Raw genomic sequence first — 19,040 nt, 5'->3', positions numbered from 1 at the left:
GGTCAAATACAACAGCGCAATCTGCAGGCTTGCAGGAATTTTTCGCAGTTTTTCCATATCTTTGTCCAACCCCTGTAGGTCCTGGTTTCCGTACTACCTCGCTGTCGTGAAGCCATTTAATCTGTGGCAATAACAAGAGTATCGCGGTGATCTCCGCCTGTCAATACCGTAAATTTTACAACTAGCCAAATAAATGCGAAAAAGTCGCCTAAACACTACACAAAAAAACCAACGTAGGCCTTCAGACAGGTTCTGATTGCCTGATATAGGATGGCTTTTCGACGCTCCTCTCAAAGTACGCCTAAGCAGTAATATCAAGTTAAGAGGCGCTATACATTGCATCCGACTTTGTACCTGCGTGGATAAGAGATGGAGAAAAATAAACGAAGTAAACATTACAAATTCTGCTAAGTTGCACCATGGTTCTAATTCTGCATTAAGTTGTTACATGCTCATTACGACTGCCAAGCGCGCCGTTTGATAAATGGGAAGAAAGCAAAGAGAAAACGCTACCTCTAAAAACACCAAACTTACTGCAGCAATAAGCTATAGTGTTTTTTCCAATATATTTGGTATGGTTTTCTAACGCCAGCGATCTGAGTATAAATAACGTGGTAACAGTCGTTTTCACACTGTACCATTTCCACTGACTGGTCGTCGCGTTCAGCGTATCGATAAGATGTACGGGAGATGGCTGCTTGTATATTCCGTGTATCCAGTTGCTACTCTTTCCTCGAGGGCCCAACGCGGGTGACATTTTAACATCACAAAAAAGCGCCAAGAGTATTACATAATAATTTTGAAACATAAAGGTTTACTGAAGAAATGAGTTATCTCTTTTCCTCTTCTCCTCCAACACACACTATTTAACCTTTCATGCATGCCACAGACTCTAGTATCAGTCCATAACTTGCTGCAAAGCTGTTGTCTACGCTTCCTCCTGCTCACATTTGTCCTTACCACTAAACTGAAGCCTGATATTTTCTTATTACAAGTTTAGTTACGAGATTAGTCCATTAAATACAGCAGTATAGAGTTAGCGTCAGCAATTTCGGAGACGTGTGTAGTCCAACTTAGATATTAACTACTACATTGCACTACATTTAGTAATGCGTTTATTTCTTATTATTCTAAAGCATTTTGCAACAAAACTGCATACGCTCCATATTCGTCAGGGTAGTAAAGTGATGGCATTTCGTCGTCACAGTACTTCTTAATGTGCGTGTGCACCTGGGCGACTTCCCGTGCGCACGTTACAGCTGCTAGGTGTCGTCACAGTAACAAAATTACCAACATGCGAGCGACTGCCACAGTTCGAGGTGCCCTCCATGTCCAGGGCCAGTTACTTCACCAGCTTTCTTGATTCCATTGTAACCAGCATCTCTTACGATTTCGCATAAGCGTCAAAATTACAAAGTCTGAAATGGACATTTGGTTTATATAATAAATCAGTCCTGATGATGAAAAGTTGTCCAATTGTCCCCCACCCCAAATCAATCAATTCAAATCTGAGAACAGATTGAGATATTCTTCGATCCAAAGACTGCCAATCATTCGCATTTCTCGATGAGACTCATCTTCGAGCTTCAGCTATCCAGGAGGACACTGCTGAGGGACCCTGTTGTCAAATAATTCAGTATACCCTCCACTACTATGTCCTGTACGGAGAATAGGTTCAAAATGGTTCAAATGGCTCTGAGCACTATGGGACTCAACTGCTGAGGTCATTAGTCCCCTAGAACTTAGAACTAGTTAAACCTAACTAACCTAAGGACATCACAAACATCCATGCCCGAGGCAGGATTCGAACCTGCGACCGTAGCGGTCTTGCGGTTCCAGACTGCAGCGCCTTTAACCGCACGGCCACTTCGGCCGGCGGAGAATAGGTTTGTACGTCAGAATTACTACAGTCGTCCATCAAGCTTTTCCATTACTTCGTCCCGCACTCAAGAAAGCGCTAATTTGTTATGTTGTTCCATCGTAAATTATTCCCGATGGATGTCAGTAAAAATTTACGGTTTGGCTGATTCCGTTTGTCAATTTGCGCCTGTGAAGGCAGAGTTAATACCCCAGCTTTCCGCTTGTATACGCCCATAACATTGCATTCGGTTATGGTGTGGGTTGCTGCACCAAGTTTTGTACATCTCCTGCTGATCCTCCTCCAGTTCGTATAAAAGCCCCGGAGATGTGCGTCTTACCAGTAAGCCCCACTGCGTCTTACTAATTTTCTCTGTGCCACAGGAAACCAAGGTCTACATCGAATATGCTTTTATTATATACGCTTGTTTGTGCAGCTTTCCACTGTGACCTACGAGTACTGTGTGTACAATGTAAATTTTTAGCGTAAGTCTATGGAAGGCATAAATCGTCTGACAAATCATTACTGGTGGCAGAAATGTGAAGTAACCGCGCGAGCTACAAAGAATAGGAGAAGGAAAAAGTGGAGGGGGAGGGTAACAGTTACGTACTGAGAGAGGTACACATATGATGTGTGTACTACACGGCTGCACACAGTACAGCATGTACAATATTTAATCGTAAGAATTACGAATAGAAAAGACGTTGATGCTAGCGACTTAGAAGTATACAACTGGATCAGTGATATTTTAGTAATATTTTGAAATTGGGGAGGGGGATCGGGGTACCTGCTGTTATCCTCCTTCAATGACCACGTCAATTCTGTGCATCTGGTAAGGATTGGTTCACAGCGTCGCATTCGAATTGTGATAATCACGAAAAGGACATTGGGGAGAACGATACCCAGTGTCGGCACACGGTCTGTTCCTGTTGATTAGCAAAAACGGAACCATCGGTCTCAGCGTCTGCTGCGTTCACAGGAAGATACGGAACACAGCCATACATAACAGTGAGCTGAGCAGCCTAGTACTCAGAAGCAACTGAGTTACGGCTATCATCCAAAAGATGGCGCACTAGGTAATTAATATTTTATGCTTCCGCCTTACATCACACAAATAGTCCACAAATAACATCCATACGCCAAAAGCGGATATAATGCGCCACGGCTTCAGTGAAGTTAGTATGAGCTCTGTATAAACACAAGACAGTAGCTGGATCGTGTCTACAGTCGTCGCCAAGAAGAGCCCAACTGGATAGTGATCGTAGTGATTTTTCACGGTTTCAGGAGTGTATCAGAGTTAATGACATTGATTGCAAGCGAGTACTTAACTATTGCCACACACCATCTTCACACTACAGTTAAGTATTTGTAAGATATTTACTATTAATTTCCTGCAAATTTTTGCTAATGTGTGCTGCAACCACTTCTGCTGTAGTGTTGCAGAACCCTATTTGCCACGGTGACGGGGTTGTACAGTTGCTGCGTGAAAGCAAGCCACCTTATAGCAGCAACTACTTTTAGTGATAGGGGGTTCTCTTCCTGCCACTTTGACATGTTGGACGCCATTTGGTGAATACAAAAGTATTACTGGACACAGCACTTTTAAATCTATCCGGCTCTCACTTTCGTAATCATTTGACTTTGCTTCACCACTACGTCAGCTGTAGTTTTCTTTTTCTGTACGTATACTATACCCGTGAACTTAAAGTTCTTACGCGGAAATTTCTACATTCCTGTTACGTGTAGTATAGAGATGTTCATTACACGAGGGCTATCCAGAAAGTAACAGACGTTCTGGTCTATCGCGGCGGTGGGCGGAGCTACAGCCGCCTTCTCGGTGCCATAACACTCGTACACTCCGTTCACACCCTGCGGTGGTAGTGTGTGGTCGTGTGTCTGCTCTTTGTTTTCTGTGATATGTTAAAATGTACGCTGCAGTAGAAAATGTTGCCACTTGTGAGACGTGTGGGTAAAAAAATACAAACCAATTGAAATTCATCACGATCTTTGTGATGTGTCCGGAAAAGAAAAAAATGAGCTAAAGCCGAGTGAGGCAATGGTGCACTGAATTTAAAAATAGCCGTACCAATGTTAACGATGAGGACCGCAGTCGTAGGCCTAGCCTTGCAACTGACGAACTGGTGATGGACATGAACGACAAAATTCACGATTTGCGAACTTTCGCAACATTTTCCCAAATTTCACGGAGTTTGGTGCGTGAAACTGTGGAAGAGAAGCTTGGTTACAACAAACTTTGTGCTAGGTAGGTTCTCAAAATCCTAACGGAATACTACAAAAAACAGAGACTGGCTGCAGCATTCACCTTCCTCGAAGATAACGAGAAAAATGGTAACAAAGTTATCGACTGCATCGTAACTGGGAACGAGACTTGGGTGAAGCATGTCGATTGTGTAACAAACGATAGTCGACGAAATGGAGTCACAGAAATTCTCCGAAGACACCAAGGAAGTGTTCGCAAACGCTGTCACCAAGAAAGATGGTGGCTACTGTGTTTAAGAGAGTGATTCTCGTTGAATTCTTTGAACGTGGCACAACAGTTAACACAGAGAGGTAATTTCAAACACTGAAAAATTTAAGACAGGAGATACAAAACATACGTTGGGGAAAACTTAGCGCAAAGTGGTTTATTTTCCCCACGACAACGCATATTCACAAACAGCCAATCGTATTGGAGAGCTTCTACGGGGTTTTAGATTGGGGGGGTTGATACTCCACCATACAGCATGGATTTGGCGCCCACCGACTACCATCTTTTCCAAGCAATGTCTCGCTACACAACGTTTCGATACTGACAGCGATGCACGCCGGTATGAACAAGGGGATGCAATCGCAGGCGGCAGATTTCTACAGAGACAGTATTGAAAAACTTGCGCCACGGTATAAGCGCAGTTATGCAGAAAAACAGCTTAAGAATACATGAGAAAAAGTAGCACCACAGCAGTATCACACGACTAGTTTCGGCGGCACATTACCGCCATCCTCAGGCCCAACCAATCCCAAAAGAGTACTCGATTTCTTTGGCGCATTTACTGTGGAAGCCTTGTAACACGTGTGTTAGCACTGGAGACAACACGACATCGAGTATAGACTCCTTATGAAAGCTAGCCCAAGTGCGCTAGCAACAAGGATCCCACAGTAAATCCGCGAAGGAAATCAAATACTCTTTTGGCAGTGGTGGAGCCTGAGGATAGCGGTAATGTGCCGCCGAAACTAGTCATGTGATAAAGACATTTTCCAATATACAGCTGCGATTGTACTTTTTCTCATACATATCATTAGCTGAATTCCCTCGTCCGTGCAATAAGATGGACATCCATGGCTTAAGAGTATTGCTCTAAAATGAATATATTAAAATTTGGTTTTCCATACTGTTAATTTTTTATTTCAAACCGTCTGTTTCTTTCTGGGTAGCCCTCATATCATTATCTACAAGGGTAGGTTGTAATTGCAATATCAATTTCTAATTCCACTAGAAAATTGCTTCAATATAAAAGTCGAAATCATCGCGGAGTAAAACGAATTTTTAGCAACTGGAGCGGTTATTTATCAGCATAAGCAAGTGACCACGTAACTAAATTTTTTCGAGGTATAATTAAATCTTTATGACTATTCCTTGTATGCCGTGGCGTTTTTTTGGGTTTACATTTTCGTGTCAGGTAGAATGAACAGTTTACCGACAGGCTGTACTTGAGAAACTGACACGACTACGAAGGAGATGCGTAAGTGACAAAACAGGCAACACCCCGGTAGCCACACAGGGCGAGCCGAGCTAGTGCATCCGTCACACAATTCCTGCCCCTCCTTCGGTCAGGTACGGTGGCAGCGCTCTGAATTCCGCGCGGAGTACTTCGGCGTAATTGCAGGTAGCGCAAGCCGCGGAGCTCACCCCTCGCCCAGGGCAGCGCGATGTCAGGCAGCGGAGGTCGTTCCCACTGTGGCGCGGTTTATATCCGTCAGGAATAAAAAATGCAAAAGGCGCGTGCGGCGGGAGAGAGGAGAGGAGCAGAGGGAGGTTATTTCTGTGTTCCGGCGGGCAGCGGTCGCGCGGCGAGCCCGCTACGGCAGCCGCGCAGGCGGGTCGGGTGCCGCCCGCGCCGGTCGCTGGGCCCGCGTCTGCACACGACGCCTGCGGACGCCACGCTTCGCTTCCGGGTACAACTTCTTCCTGAACTAAAAGTCCGATCCGGTACATGCAAAAACAGAGTGCACAGTTGTTGCTGCTGTGACTGTGGTGCGCAACAGAGCTTCCATTCGTCACTTGACCGACTTTAACTGAAGATGACAATAACTAAAAATGCACCTAGAAATACATGTTCGCAGTTGTTTGCAAGAAAACGCCTTTTTGCTTCCGGCACATGACTTTTTAAAATTTTGTTTATATACCCAGATGCATTACGCCTTTTTAACAAGCCATCTTCAGTGGGTGTACTGGAATATTACACGATTTTGGGTTTTCACTTATTCGTTTTCAGATTCAGTTCAGGAAATATTTTATAATAAAATGAAAGTGTGTTTACAGTGAGACGTCTAATTCTTTGCTTAAATGTTGTTGTGGTCTTTAGTCCTGAGACTGGTTTGATGCAGCTCTCCATGCTACTCTATCCTGTGCAAGCTTCTTCATCTCCCAGTACCTACTGCAGCCTACATCCTTCTGAATCTGCTTAGTGTATTCATCTCTTGGTCTCCCTCTACGATTTTTACCCTCTACGCTGCCCTCCAATACTAAATTGGTGATCCCTTGATGTCTCAGAACATGTCCTACCAACCGATCCCTTCTTCTAGTCAAGTTGTGCCACAAACTTCTCTTCTCCCCAATCCTATTCATACCTACTCATTAGTTATATGATCTACCCACTTAATCTTTAGAATTCTTCTGTAGCACCACATTTCGAAAGCTTCTATTCTCTTCTTGTCCAAACTATTTATCGTCCATGTTTCACTTCCATACATGGCTACACTCCATACAAATACTTTCAGAAATGACTTCCTGACACTTAAATCTATACTCGATGTTAACAAATTTCTCTTCATCAGAAACGCTTTCCTTGCCATTGCCAGTCTTCATTTTATATACCCTCTACTTCGACCATCATCAGTTATTTTGTTCCCCAAATAGCAAATCTCTACGTCTCATTTCCTAATCTAAATCCCTCAGCATCACCCGACTTAATTCGACTACATTCCATTATCCTCGTTTTGCTTTTGTTGATGTTCATCTTATATCCTCCTTTCAAGACACTGTCCATTCCGTTCAACTGCTCTTCCAAGTCCTTTGCTGTGTCTGATAGAATTACAATGTCATCGGCGAACCTCAAAGTTTTTATTTCTTCTCCCTGGATTTTAATACCTACTCCAAATTTTTCTTTTGTTTCCTTCACTGCTTGCTCAATATATAGATTGAATAACATCGGGAAGAGGCTACAACCCTGTCTCACTCCCTTCCCAATTACTTAAATATCATGCAGTATTCACCTATATGGAAAAGGTCTACTTTTTCGTGTAGTCTCTGTGATTTCGTAAAATAACATCCAACTGCCATTTTCGCTGTCAAGCGTGTCATTTTGTTTCTATAAGTGTGCCTATGTTCCCCGTTTTTTCCGCTTATATAAACACACACTCAATACGCAACATAGTTAAAGGGTCACCTTTTCGAAACCCCCTAATGGTCTCCCATTGCAACGCGGAAGTTTAAAGTTGGTTCAAAGGGGCCTATAACTTTCCTCTGTAACGGTGACGCTTCAGGTAGCACGTTGTCGTCACATGCGAAAAAAAAGGCCAGAACTCGAAGTACATTTGAGGTGAAAGGTGGGTTAAGGATGTCACTTTGAAACCAAATTTCACCAAATTCAGTCCACTGCCACCTTGGACGTTTCACGCGATGAGAAGGTCGTTACACACCCGCTTATACACAGTTCGCCCCTTCTCTTGACGCCTCTGCGATGGAGGTCAGAACGGTGACGCCCAGCGTTAAAATCACGCGGTTTTCTTATGGATGGCAGTGGAAAGTATTTCAGAAACAGTGCCGCTCAGTATCGACCGAAAGGGCCTCAGAGGGGTGGTTATAAAGGGCATCAATGAAATTACCACTTTCCTTGGGGTGTTCATCCCCCACATTTCGCACCCGAAAACAACAGTTCGCAGTGCAGTGAGCGACAGGACGACGTTCTTGACAACCTTTGACACTGCTGGCAGCCCCCGGACCATTCAGCCCTTCTCTAAAGGCATCACCGCTGAACGTGATCGTACCCTTTTAGAGTGTAATGCCATCACAATTTTTGCTCTGGTGTACAGGGTGAAACCACCAGATACTGTTCAAAACCATTCAACGAAATTTGTACGGGATTCAAAGCAGCAAAGAGCGCTCATGTTTTATCAGCCGTACTGTGGCAGGACCGCGGGGTGCTTGATGGCGGGGAGGGGGGGCGGGGTGATAAAACTGCAAAGGGTCACTTAAGACTCCCCAGGACGAGAACACCCTCAGTGACACCTGTACTCCTTTGCAGGGCTCTTTAAAACTGTCCATGTACAAAGACAGCCATTTACTGGTTACTAAGCTCTGCCGTGACAGGTACCCCTCTCAACATATCTGACATTTGCATGCGGCCAGCAGGTGTCTGCATTCGCACCACACTCCAAACGGGTCGATCGTGTTCAATGGCGCTGCCGGTTCACGATGTCCTTAGAGGAACTTCGAATCGTCCGGGGGCGTCAGTAGTACTGAAGGTTGATAAGAACGTCGTCCTGTTGCTCACTGCACTACGAACTGTCGTTTTCGACTTCGAAATGTGCGGGAAGGAGTGGTTCCACAGACGACATTCATGCCACCCCACGAGGGCTTTTCGCGTCGACTCTGAGCAGCGGTGTGTCCGGAATGTTTTCATCGGCCATTCAATACGAAAACCGCGATTTCAACGCTGAGCGTCGCGGTTCTGACCTCCATCACAGATATGTCAGGAGAAGGGGTGAAATAAGGATAAGATGGGATGTGACGATCTTCCCACCGTGCGACACGTCCACCCATCGTGCGACACGTCCACTGTGGCGCTGGGCAAAATTGTGGCGAATTAAGCCACCTTTAACGTCATATAAACTTCTGGAATCTGGCTTTTTTTTTTCCGCATGTGTCGAAACCTCGCTCCTTGAAGCGTCACCGAGCCCAAGGTCTTCGATTCAAATTTCAAACTTCTGATTCGCAATGGGAGACAATTACGCGGTTTTGAAAAGAGAGAGAGAGAGAGAGAGAGAGAGAGAGAGAGAGAGAGAGAGACAGAGAGAGAGAGAGAGAGAGAGAGAGAGTGTGTGTGTGTGTGTGTGTGTGTGTGTGTGTGTGTGTGTGTGTGTCAGAATAGTAATTTTTAACTAAGAAGAGGAATAAGATTTGTCATCACATATTGGGATATTTACTATTAAAAACAGTCTTGATCACAATTTATTTAGTACGGTGACCGGTTTCGACCACTACTTTGGTCATCTTCAGACCAATGAGTAAGAACAACCTTCTGCTAGAGAAATGATTCTCTAGCAGAAGGAGGTTCTTACTCATTGGTCTGAAGATGACCACAGTAGTGATCGAAAACGGTCACCGTACTAAATAAAGTGTGATCAAGAATGTTTTTAATAGTAACTATTTGTAACATATTGATCACTGTTCATCCCATAATGTATCCAAAAGTAATTAACATATTGGGATGCTTGTCTATTTTCTACTATGTAATCAACTGGTTATTGAATAGTAGTTTCTTTTCTGCCTTTGTTTTGCATATGAGAAAACATTTTTCTGTAAAGTTGCCAGGTGTCTCATTATTTATTTTAACTATTTTCATTTATTTCTCGCTTGTAGTTGGCATGTGATTAATTTTCTCTTAAAAGTTCTGTAAAAACTAAGTTGTTTGTACCACACTTCCCAGTTCTGATGTGTTCCTTGTAATGGGTTTTGTCGGTTTGTCCTACATATCTTCCATCACATGTATTGTTTAGTGATTGGTAATATACAGCTGCTGTAAAAAATAGCCACCTCAGAAAACTAGTTACTTGCATTGTTGTGGTCTTCGGTCTGAAAATTTGATGTATTTCTCCTTGCCAGTCTATCACGTGCCAGCCTCTTCACCTCTACGTAACTTCTGCAACCTAAGTTCATTTGAACATGGTTACTGTCGTCAAGTCTTTATACCCAATCCCACAAAAGACTTTCCTTCATTAGGCCTATCTCATTACTCATCCGCTCTGGGCATATAATGTTCAGTGGTTTTTCTGTAGCATCATATCTCAGAAGATTCTATTCTCTTCTTCTGTGAACTGTTTTATCGCAAACGTTTCAGTTCCATACAATGCTACAATCGAGCAAATGTCCTCATAAAGACTTCTAACACTTAAAATTATATTCGATTTTTAACAAATTTCTCTTTTTCCGAAATGCTTTTCTTGCTGTTGACAGTCAGCGTTTTTATATCTTTCCTACTTCGGCACCGTCAGTAATTTTGTTGCCCAAATAGGAAAACTTATCTACAGCTCCAATGATTCAAGTATTTTACATTACCCTTGTTTCGTTTATCTTATATCTTTTCAAACGCTACCCATTCCCTTCAACTGACTTTTCAAATCCTATGCCGTCTGTGACAGAATTACAATATCATCTGTAATCCTCAAAAATTTCATTTCTTCATGTTTCTTTACCATGAACTTCAATTCCCTTTCAAATTTCTCCTAGGTTTCCATTATTGGAAACATATTTAACAACATAAGCTACAACCCCGTCTCATTTCATTCTCAACTTCTGCTTCTCTTTCACTGCTTCGATTCATAACTGCAGTCTGGTTTCTGTAGAATTCGTAGGTAGCCTTTCGCTCCGTACACTTCATTTCTGATATCTGCCGAATTTAGAGTGTGTATTCCAGTCAATATCGTCGAACGTTTATCTAAATCTATGACTATATAAACGTTTAAGTTTTCCGTCCCTAAGTTGGTCTTTCGACATAACTCGTAGGGTCATTACTGCCTAGCGCTTTTTCTACACTTCTCTAGAGGCCCGCGTCTACCTACCCGTAAATAATTCGTGTTACTACTTTGCAGCGATGTCTTATTAAATTGATGGTTCTGTAATATTCACACTTGTAAGCATCTGCCTTCCTACGAATCGGAATTATTACATTCTTCTTGAAGTTTGAGTGTATTTCTTTTGTGTCTCATATCATGCATACCAAGTGGAATGTTTCGTCATGTCTGGCTCTCTCAAGGATCTCAACAACTCTCGAAAATAATGTCTAATCCAACGGTATTGTTGCGCCTTATATGTACAATAACAACAAAATTAACAGATGCACAAACTGCTACAAGCACAAAAAGCAACAAATGCGTCTAAAGAGATCCACAATCAGAAGATTTGGTTAATGATCAAGGTAAATTTTGCTACCGAGAACAATGTTTAAAAGTTGTACGCGGACTTAATATGCTGTTTTACACTTCGTGTGTAGTTACCAACAGGAGAGGGTACGACGTCAAGCTGGTTATTGACTACACTCCTATTAAAAACTGCATACACTTTTCCTAAAATACTCGTGTCCTACAACCACAGCTACTAAGGGGCGTGCTCACACTAGAGACGGAATTTATGAGGCAGTTCCAGTTATGCCTCAGTGACTGAAAGTTCCAACATGCTGTCCCTCACTTCTGGCCATTCATTCTTTCAATGACACATTATCTTGTGCTTCAATAGCCAGGACACAGGGTGCAGAACGGACGTTCCCTCGTGCTACGGTAGATCTTGGGCACGCTTCTTTGGTTGCTTCATTCACTGATACGCTGAACGGAATTCCACAGCCTAAGGTACTCCTGCCTCCGTAGATTGAGGAGGCAGTCCGAGATGTCGTGGGGTATTTCTTTGCCGATTATATGGACTGGATGATTTGAAGGGCACTAGCGAGTTAGAGCAGAGGAGCAATCTAGTTGCTAGAATACATTTCCTCCAATTCCATCAGTCTACACAAGCTTCACTATTCGTTTTCTTTTCATTTTGATAATAACCGTGGTTGAAAACACTAAACTCCACAAGAATGCATCAGATCAATTCAGATAAACACTATGTCCAGGAAAAACTGAAGGATGAACAAAAGAACGCGTGAAAATAAATGTCATTATCAATGTTCTGACTACTGATTATATTAGGATACATTGTGGCGTAAAGATCTATCAGAGAAAGCAACGAGCAGTGTTGATCAAGTCATAGAACATAAGGATATGACATCCAAGCGTCGAAAAGCGTGTCCTCCTTAGCTCCACGGTAAACGCAGTTTATCTCCTAAGCAAATCGACACATTCCTTGGGCCGTAAGCAATAGGGAGAATGCAGCCAGGCTAGGTTGGATTAATCAAAATATCAGTTGATATAAACTGATAGCACGCAGTCTCCACGACACCATTTGAGAGCAATCCTATGTGCAAGATGGTGGTTGCTCTGTATCAGTATATGGTTTATTTCCTGCACCAGTAACTGAGTGTAAAGCACTATACGGGGCTGCTACGTAAGTTTCTGTACTCGCTTACATATTCAATGTGTCGTATTAAAGGTAGCATCTGCCGTCACAACAAATGCCTCGCACCGCTAGACCACGATCGTTCCCAGCGAGTTAGACGAGCGCGGTGAAAAGTTTCGGTGAATTTCGGCAACCTGGATCGGCAGGTATACATGCAAGCGATACTCCTGAGATACAATTCGATAACAATTTGTGGCCCAAATTATTCACAGGTGACCACCACGTAATTACTGGTAACTGTCGAGGCGACATGGACGAACATACTGCGAAATTCCGCAGAATACCAATGTCCAGGCTGCATATTTATTGCATGAGCTGCCTGTTACATAGTTGCACCGAAGTTCCCACTCGAATGACAGTTTTTTCCTACATTTCGTATTACGAGAGACGTCCTCTTTCTTCCTTCATTACAGTCCTCCCTAAAACTAAATGGCGTGTATAAAAAGCCTTGGGGAAGATAAACGGGCAGCGCAAATCGATTTACTTCAATTGTTGGTAGGAACGAACATTTTAGTGTCAGAATAATCCAGAGAATGACAATTAATGAAAAACTAAAGAACTTCCTTGATGTGGACGTTGAGAGTAAAAGCTACCGATTATATTCGACCGCTTCCTTATTCGTAACGAAGGTGCCGGAAGAATGTCTAATCCCTTCTTCTGATACTGACTCCCCGAATACCCTGCCACTCTCGGCGGCGAAGGAAGCCAAAGCAATGTGCTTAAAGACAAAGGCGTTGTTCACTGGCAGCATTCCGTGAAACACTGCGTAACTCTAAAGTCTCTCCGCTAAGTTATAATCTCGTCCAAAGGCAATATAGCTCACAAGACGGAGAAATATTTGATTCATTTGATGCAATACGATAAGTGTCTGCAGCTGATGTGGTGAGTGTGGACACATTCATAAACAGCTTTTCACAGTCTCACTGCATTTCGTGTCTAGTATACATGTCAGATACAGAAGTTTAATATGTCCACAGTGAATTTGCGACTGTTGCCACTAATGTAGCAAATAAGCTGTTTGGGACTATATTTGATGTCTGAAAACTACAATATTACAGTTGACCAATACAACACTACAACGGATAGAAACTCCAAAACCTTGCAGAGATGTACACGACCGAAACTGGAGAGAAGCCAGCGCTTTACAGGTAAGTGTTGGTTGTACTATGCGTGTTGTGAGTTAACACACAGTATACTCTCTTGAGATTCACCAAATATTTGCATTATAGACGTAATTTCACGGTTTAGAAACAAAAATGTTAGGTGAGTCAGAAGTAAATGTTACAAATAACAAGCGCTCATGTATTTGATGACATGTTCTGTGAGAAGCGCACAACACACCACTAAAAGAGACATGTAAGAGATCAAAAAGTTATTGTACTGAATGTTAGCACATAATTTGAGAATAAACTGAAAAATTACTCACATAGCTATAGAAACAGCAAAATGTTTACCAGTGCACATAAGATTGTATCCAGCACAATACGAATCTAGCATTCACACCAAAAAAAATATACTGCTCAAAACTATTGTCAAAAATGGACAGAAAAGATCTGACAAATGGTATAACGTGTCGCATGCCTGCCACACAGAAGAGGCTATCCAGTCTATGGCTCCCATATGGCATTATTTCAACTTATCCTCAATCACGTTGTAAGGGTTTTCCAGGAGGAATTGTCAATACTCATGGATATGATAGAAACGATCATTCGAAGTAAAAAGTCTAGTAAACATGTTCGACATTGCGAAACAAATCTCTCTACAAGTTTTTTGCTCTCCATATTTTCGGAGAATTAGTATGGACAAAAAAAACTTGTCTAACAAAGATGGGCTCTAAAATGCATACGTTAAGGAGCTATGAACACTTTTCAGGAGAAGTGAAGTGTTACACAGTAGCGAAGATGACTTAAGGTATGCATTTTAGTGGCCAAGTTTACCAGACTGTTTGCTTCAAATGATTGTTCGTTACAGTCATATCCCTGAACATTGGCCATTCCTTCTGCAGCAACCAGTAACTAGCAACGAGTGCACTGTTCTAGATACATGGAACACTGAAACCGCGAATAAGTGTTGAAACGACAGTGACACAATTTATTAGTTTGTCCTCTACTTTCATGACAGAACGAGGTAGTGCAATGATTAAAGAAATTGGACTTCCATCCAGGAGGATCAGAGTTCACACTTAGTATATTCCGTGGTTTCCTAAAATCACTACAGGAAACCCGCACCGCTGTACTAGGCAAGGTTGCCTTCCTCCGACCGTAATGGGGATGAATGATGATGATGATGATGATGATGATGATGATGACAACGACAACAACAACACCCAATCATCTAGAGGCAGGTGAAAATTCCTGACCACGCCGGGAATCGAACCCGGAACCCCGTGGCCGCGAGGCGAGAACGCTACCGCGAGACCACGAGCTGCGGACAGATGCAATCAATAACAGTTCCATAAATCCAACTGAGTGATACTCCACCTTTAATGGTCTGGACGTCGACGTGGCACTAAATTGTAAACTTTCTTGTGATTCAGAACACACAGTCTGGCAAAATTTCAACTCTCTGCCACTGCTGGAAGAAACATTTCCATACAGACTTTTCAAATTTCCAATCTTCACATTGGTTCCTTGGTTACACAATCATATAAATGGGGCGAACGAGTATAAAGAAAACAGCATCCGTTAACGACCACAGCTCAATTTCGCTTTGTGAAGAAGGAAGTCGTCGGCTATAAAGTGCTCCCGTCTTTTGTCCAAATGCTTCGCGCGCTGCTGTTGCTGCTGCCGCCACCGTTTAGCAGGGAGATCACGTCCTTCCAGAAGGTCGACCCCGCATCGCTAGACGCGGCACACATCCGCGTGAGGGAAACCAAGCGGCGCCGATGCGAACTCCAGACTGGCGTCGAACATTGTGGAGCAGAAGTAAGATAATTGTCTCGGTCACAACTACGACGCTAATACAATTGAACACAATCCAATTAAATAAAACGCGGCTGTGTTGGGCTCGACAGTCCATTGTATCTGCTGACGTCTTGAAAAGCTTACAGCAGAGAATATGTTACAAGTTGACTTGACAACCCTCTAGTACTGCCACGACATCGTTTACGCTATCAAATATATATGTGTTTGTGTGTGTGTGTGTGTGTGTGTGTGTGTGTGTGTGTGTGTGAGAGAGAGAGAGAGAGGAGGGGGGGGGGGGGCAGATTCGGAGACTAAGAGAAGGCATTCGCCACAAGGTGACATTTGCTCATCCCAAGTGAGGCATTTAAGTTACTAGGCTTGGCAACAGTGAGGGCAATTCATAAACTCCATTCTCAGTGTCATGTAAGGACTTCTGCATAATATGTTCTATATTTCTATGCAGTTCAGTCTATCGCCGCCACTTCTCCTTTCAAAAAATTTCATCTGAAGCAAGGCCGCTCAGATCTGTGACAAACATACGCAATCAAAATTGGTTTAATCCAACGAAAAATGGTTACAAATACACGTGCCGTGCAAAACCTACCTTCTGTTCACAGTCTCAACGCTACTGAAGCTCACAGAAACGGCGTGAAAGAAAATCTGCAAATCTGCTTTGGGGTGCAGTAGCCTAACGTATACAGAAGAAAGGAATAAAATATGATACCGCGACCGACAATGGAGATCACAAAATAAGTTTATATACATAGCACCGATCAGCAAGAGTTTCATTTTTAGAGGAAACAAAACTGCTTTAGGCGCTAGCGCATGTTGTGGACTTTCAGCACAATCCAAATCGTGGAGTGATCGATAACGATATCATACTTCCCAAAGCCTTAATTCTCAAGACACTGATAAGCTTGCATAACAGTGACTTTATACACTGCTACAGCAACTATCAACTCTGTACAGATAGTTTGAATTCTTCGAGACAAACAAGAAAGAGCTTACTATACTGGTATACTACTTCTTTTGTTAGACATCCAAGTAGAAAATGTTTTCCACAATATTTCCCACTGAAGCTAAATGTGGATCGAAATTTTCGGTACTCTTGCGCCAAAAGACTTATTCAATAACTTCCAAGTACCTCCCAGTAGTTTCTACAGAGTCACCTTTCAGTTCCGACTGTGAACAGCTGTTTCTCAAAGTTGGATTTTCATGTTTTAAAGGGGAGCACATCAAAAGGTCACTGAAAACCATAAGAGATGGAAAAAGAGGAATTTAAATTTGTCCACAAAAAGAAAGGACGTATTGTTGTGGTACCAACTCTGCTTGTATTCAGCACTCTTTTTTTTTGTTCTGTCAGATAGATTTGTATCTAAATTGGCCACTGTATGAGCAATTAGCAACAAATACAGAGGTTCTCATGGAAGGTTCTCAAGCTTCTCTACAACCTATGTGCTTTTGGGACTTAAAAATAATGACACCATGGGAAAAAAAAAAAAAAAATACTAACAGGATAGTGTTGCTGAGAAAGTTTACAATCGATAAAGTTATCTCGAAAGTAGTGGAAACCAGGTTTTCAACATTTTATTTGTTCCAGTATTTCTGCACTGGGCATCTGCTTCAATTTTAAATATGAAAATATGCTACAGTCAAACTGCACTAATGAGAAGTGAAAAAGTTTCCAAACAACATACAGCAAAACCTCGAAATGTATGAAACGAAACTCATTAACAGTATCACATATTATCAGTATTATCACATCACACAGCTTACCATCTTCCGTACTAGTTTGCACTTTTCTTAAATTAATATAATCTGTCCTTATACCATATACTGATCTGATTCCTGCGGAACATATCCTCAATTTGAATTGCAATGTGTCGATTGTGATTTATATTTCTCTGCAACATCATCAATATGCTCACAATACGATCACAACTGATCCAAATACTGGCGGAATAGCAGTGAACTGCAGTTTTAAGAAACGAGAGAAAACCAGCAGTTTCCAGTAGCTAAGTGGGCTATTACAGGTATTATTTTGATCCTTTACATAATTTCTACAAATAAAACACTGTGTATATTACGGTACATGTGCTTCTTCCTAACTTCGGATTCCCTTAATCGCGCTATGTAGTATCGAACTCATTTTAGTGAGAAATTAGCATTACGTTCTGCATGTATATATGTATGAATAGTAGATCTTGCACAGGGATTCCCAAGGATCACTTGGGTAGGTGTGTAGAATTCTTTCACTATAGGTGACGTTTAAAACGAACTACTATCGGGTTATGCAGTAGGCCGACAGTATATACAAATTAGCTTTAACCGTATGTTATGCATTTTCTGACAATTCAGTAGAAACCGGTTCCGAAGTAAAAAACGTTTTCTATTTAAACTCAATATGCAACGTCAAATTGTAAGAGCCCTAATAAAAAAATGGCAAGGGGCACATTATATACGTGACAACCAATTTTAAACTTTATTTCCAAACAGAAATGCATAATGCATGTTTCTATGTGATGCGGTGTTTTCGTCTCTTTAACCACTCGACTGTGCTGGCTGTATTTGACAACTGCAGTATATTTGTTAACATCCGATCAGAAATATCAAATTTGCTTGAATTTCAAATCGTTAACTAGGCGAATACGAGGGACACCATGATCACTTTTCTACACTGTTGTTGTGGGGTACTGTCAATAAAAACATGATACATCTGAAGTTCAAAATCAGGCACAAAAACAAAGTCGGCAACATCAAACCGTACCTAGGAAACTTCTCTGTTCATTTATGGTGCTGTGAGGAAATTCACAAATTTCTACTTACAGGATCCTAATACAACGGCAGTCTTGTTTCACTACAGCTGGTCTCCATCTGTTTACAGCTACCTTACTTCAACACAAAACGCACAAAACACTTTGCAAACACCGAACACTCCACCTGCCTGCGAGACCCTCCTCACACAAACAGATTTTTTTTTTCCGTCAGTCAGAGAGTTTACAAACTTACGATAGCCGTGACATCTATTGTAGCTTTGAGAAAGCACGCAACTGACTGGTGTCAAGCAGTTGGCAACATTGAAAGCGTTTGGCTTCCTCCTCCTTGCATTGCCCTTACAGTAAAAACATCTATGGAGCGAGCATTAAAACGCGCAACACATAATTCTCATTGCCAATACGTGGGTTAAGTACTGCGAAAGGTTCGCCCGCAAATGCTCTGCAGATTTTGAATGTCATAACTTAAATGTAGTTTTACTGAGCTAAGAGAAGTCTGCGACTGTCCTTTGATTTAAAATTGCTTCAAATTTGCTGCTTCAGCCACATTTAATAATAATAATTGCTTAAGCTGAGCGCAGTGCGGCATGGCAGCGAACGAAAGTAAATTTTACTGTTAAAGATGCATGAAGCAGCAGATTGTGTTGTATATAGACACGACTTGTACCGTCAGATGCCGTTCAAAAGTACCGTGGATTTTGCGCGTGATTTCCATAGACATCTTAACAATTTGCACTCTATACCTGGAATGGACCTGGCTTAAAGCCTGGTTCACACATGCAACAAAAGTGTCGCCACAGCTAATGGCACAGTGCAGTTGCATGTGTGAACTTCCAGTGTTGACTGGCACATCTTCAGATACGCAACTTTCGTTATGCCACAAGAAGTTCAGCTTGGTTGTATTTTTTATGCAACTTTGCTTCCTCCACTGCTCCCTGGTGGCTGCATGTCGTAAC

General features: G+C 42.2%; 1 protein-coding gene across 2 annotated transcripts in view; it reads right to left on the bottom strand.

The window, feature by feature from the left end:
* Positions 1-18,259, bottom strand: part of LOC124613085 (F-actin-monooxygenase Mical) — a 555,995-nt gene extending 537,736 nt beyond the window's left edge. For both annotated transcript variants that reach the window (XM_047141672.1, XM_047141673.1), the window contains exon 1: positions 18,137-18,259. The gene's annotated coding sequence lies outside the window, so the exon portion shown is untranslated. The remainder of the gene's footprint in view (positions 1-18,136) is intronic.
* Positions 18,260-19,040: the final 781 nt, after the last annotated feature.

This window comes from Schistocerca americana, chromosome 4 (assembly GCF_021461395.2).
Source record: "Schistocerca americana isolate TAMUIC-IGC-003095 chromosome 4, iqSchAmer2.1, whole genome shotgun sequence".
Lineage (NCBI taxonomy): Eukaryota > Metazoa > Arthropoda > Insecta > Orthoptera > Acrididae > Schistocerca > Schistocerca americana.
Note: the sequence above shows the minus strand (reverse complement) of the source record. Positions and strands in the feature narration are given on the sequence as shown.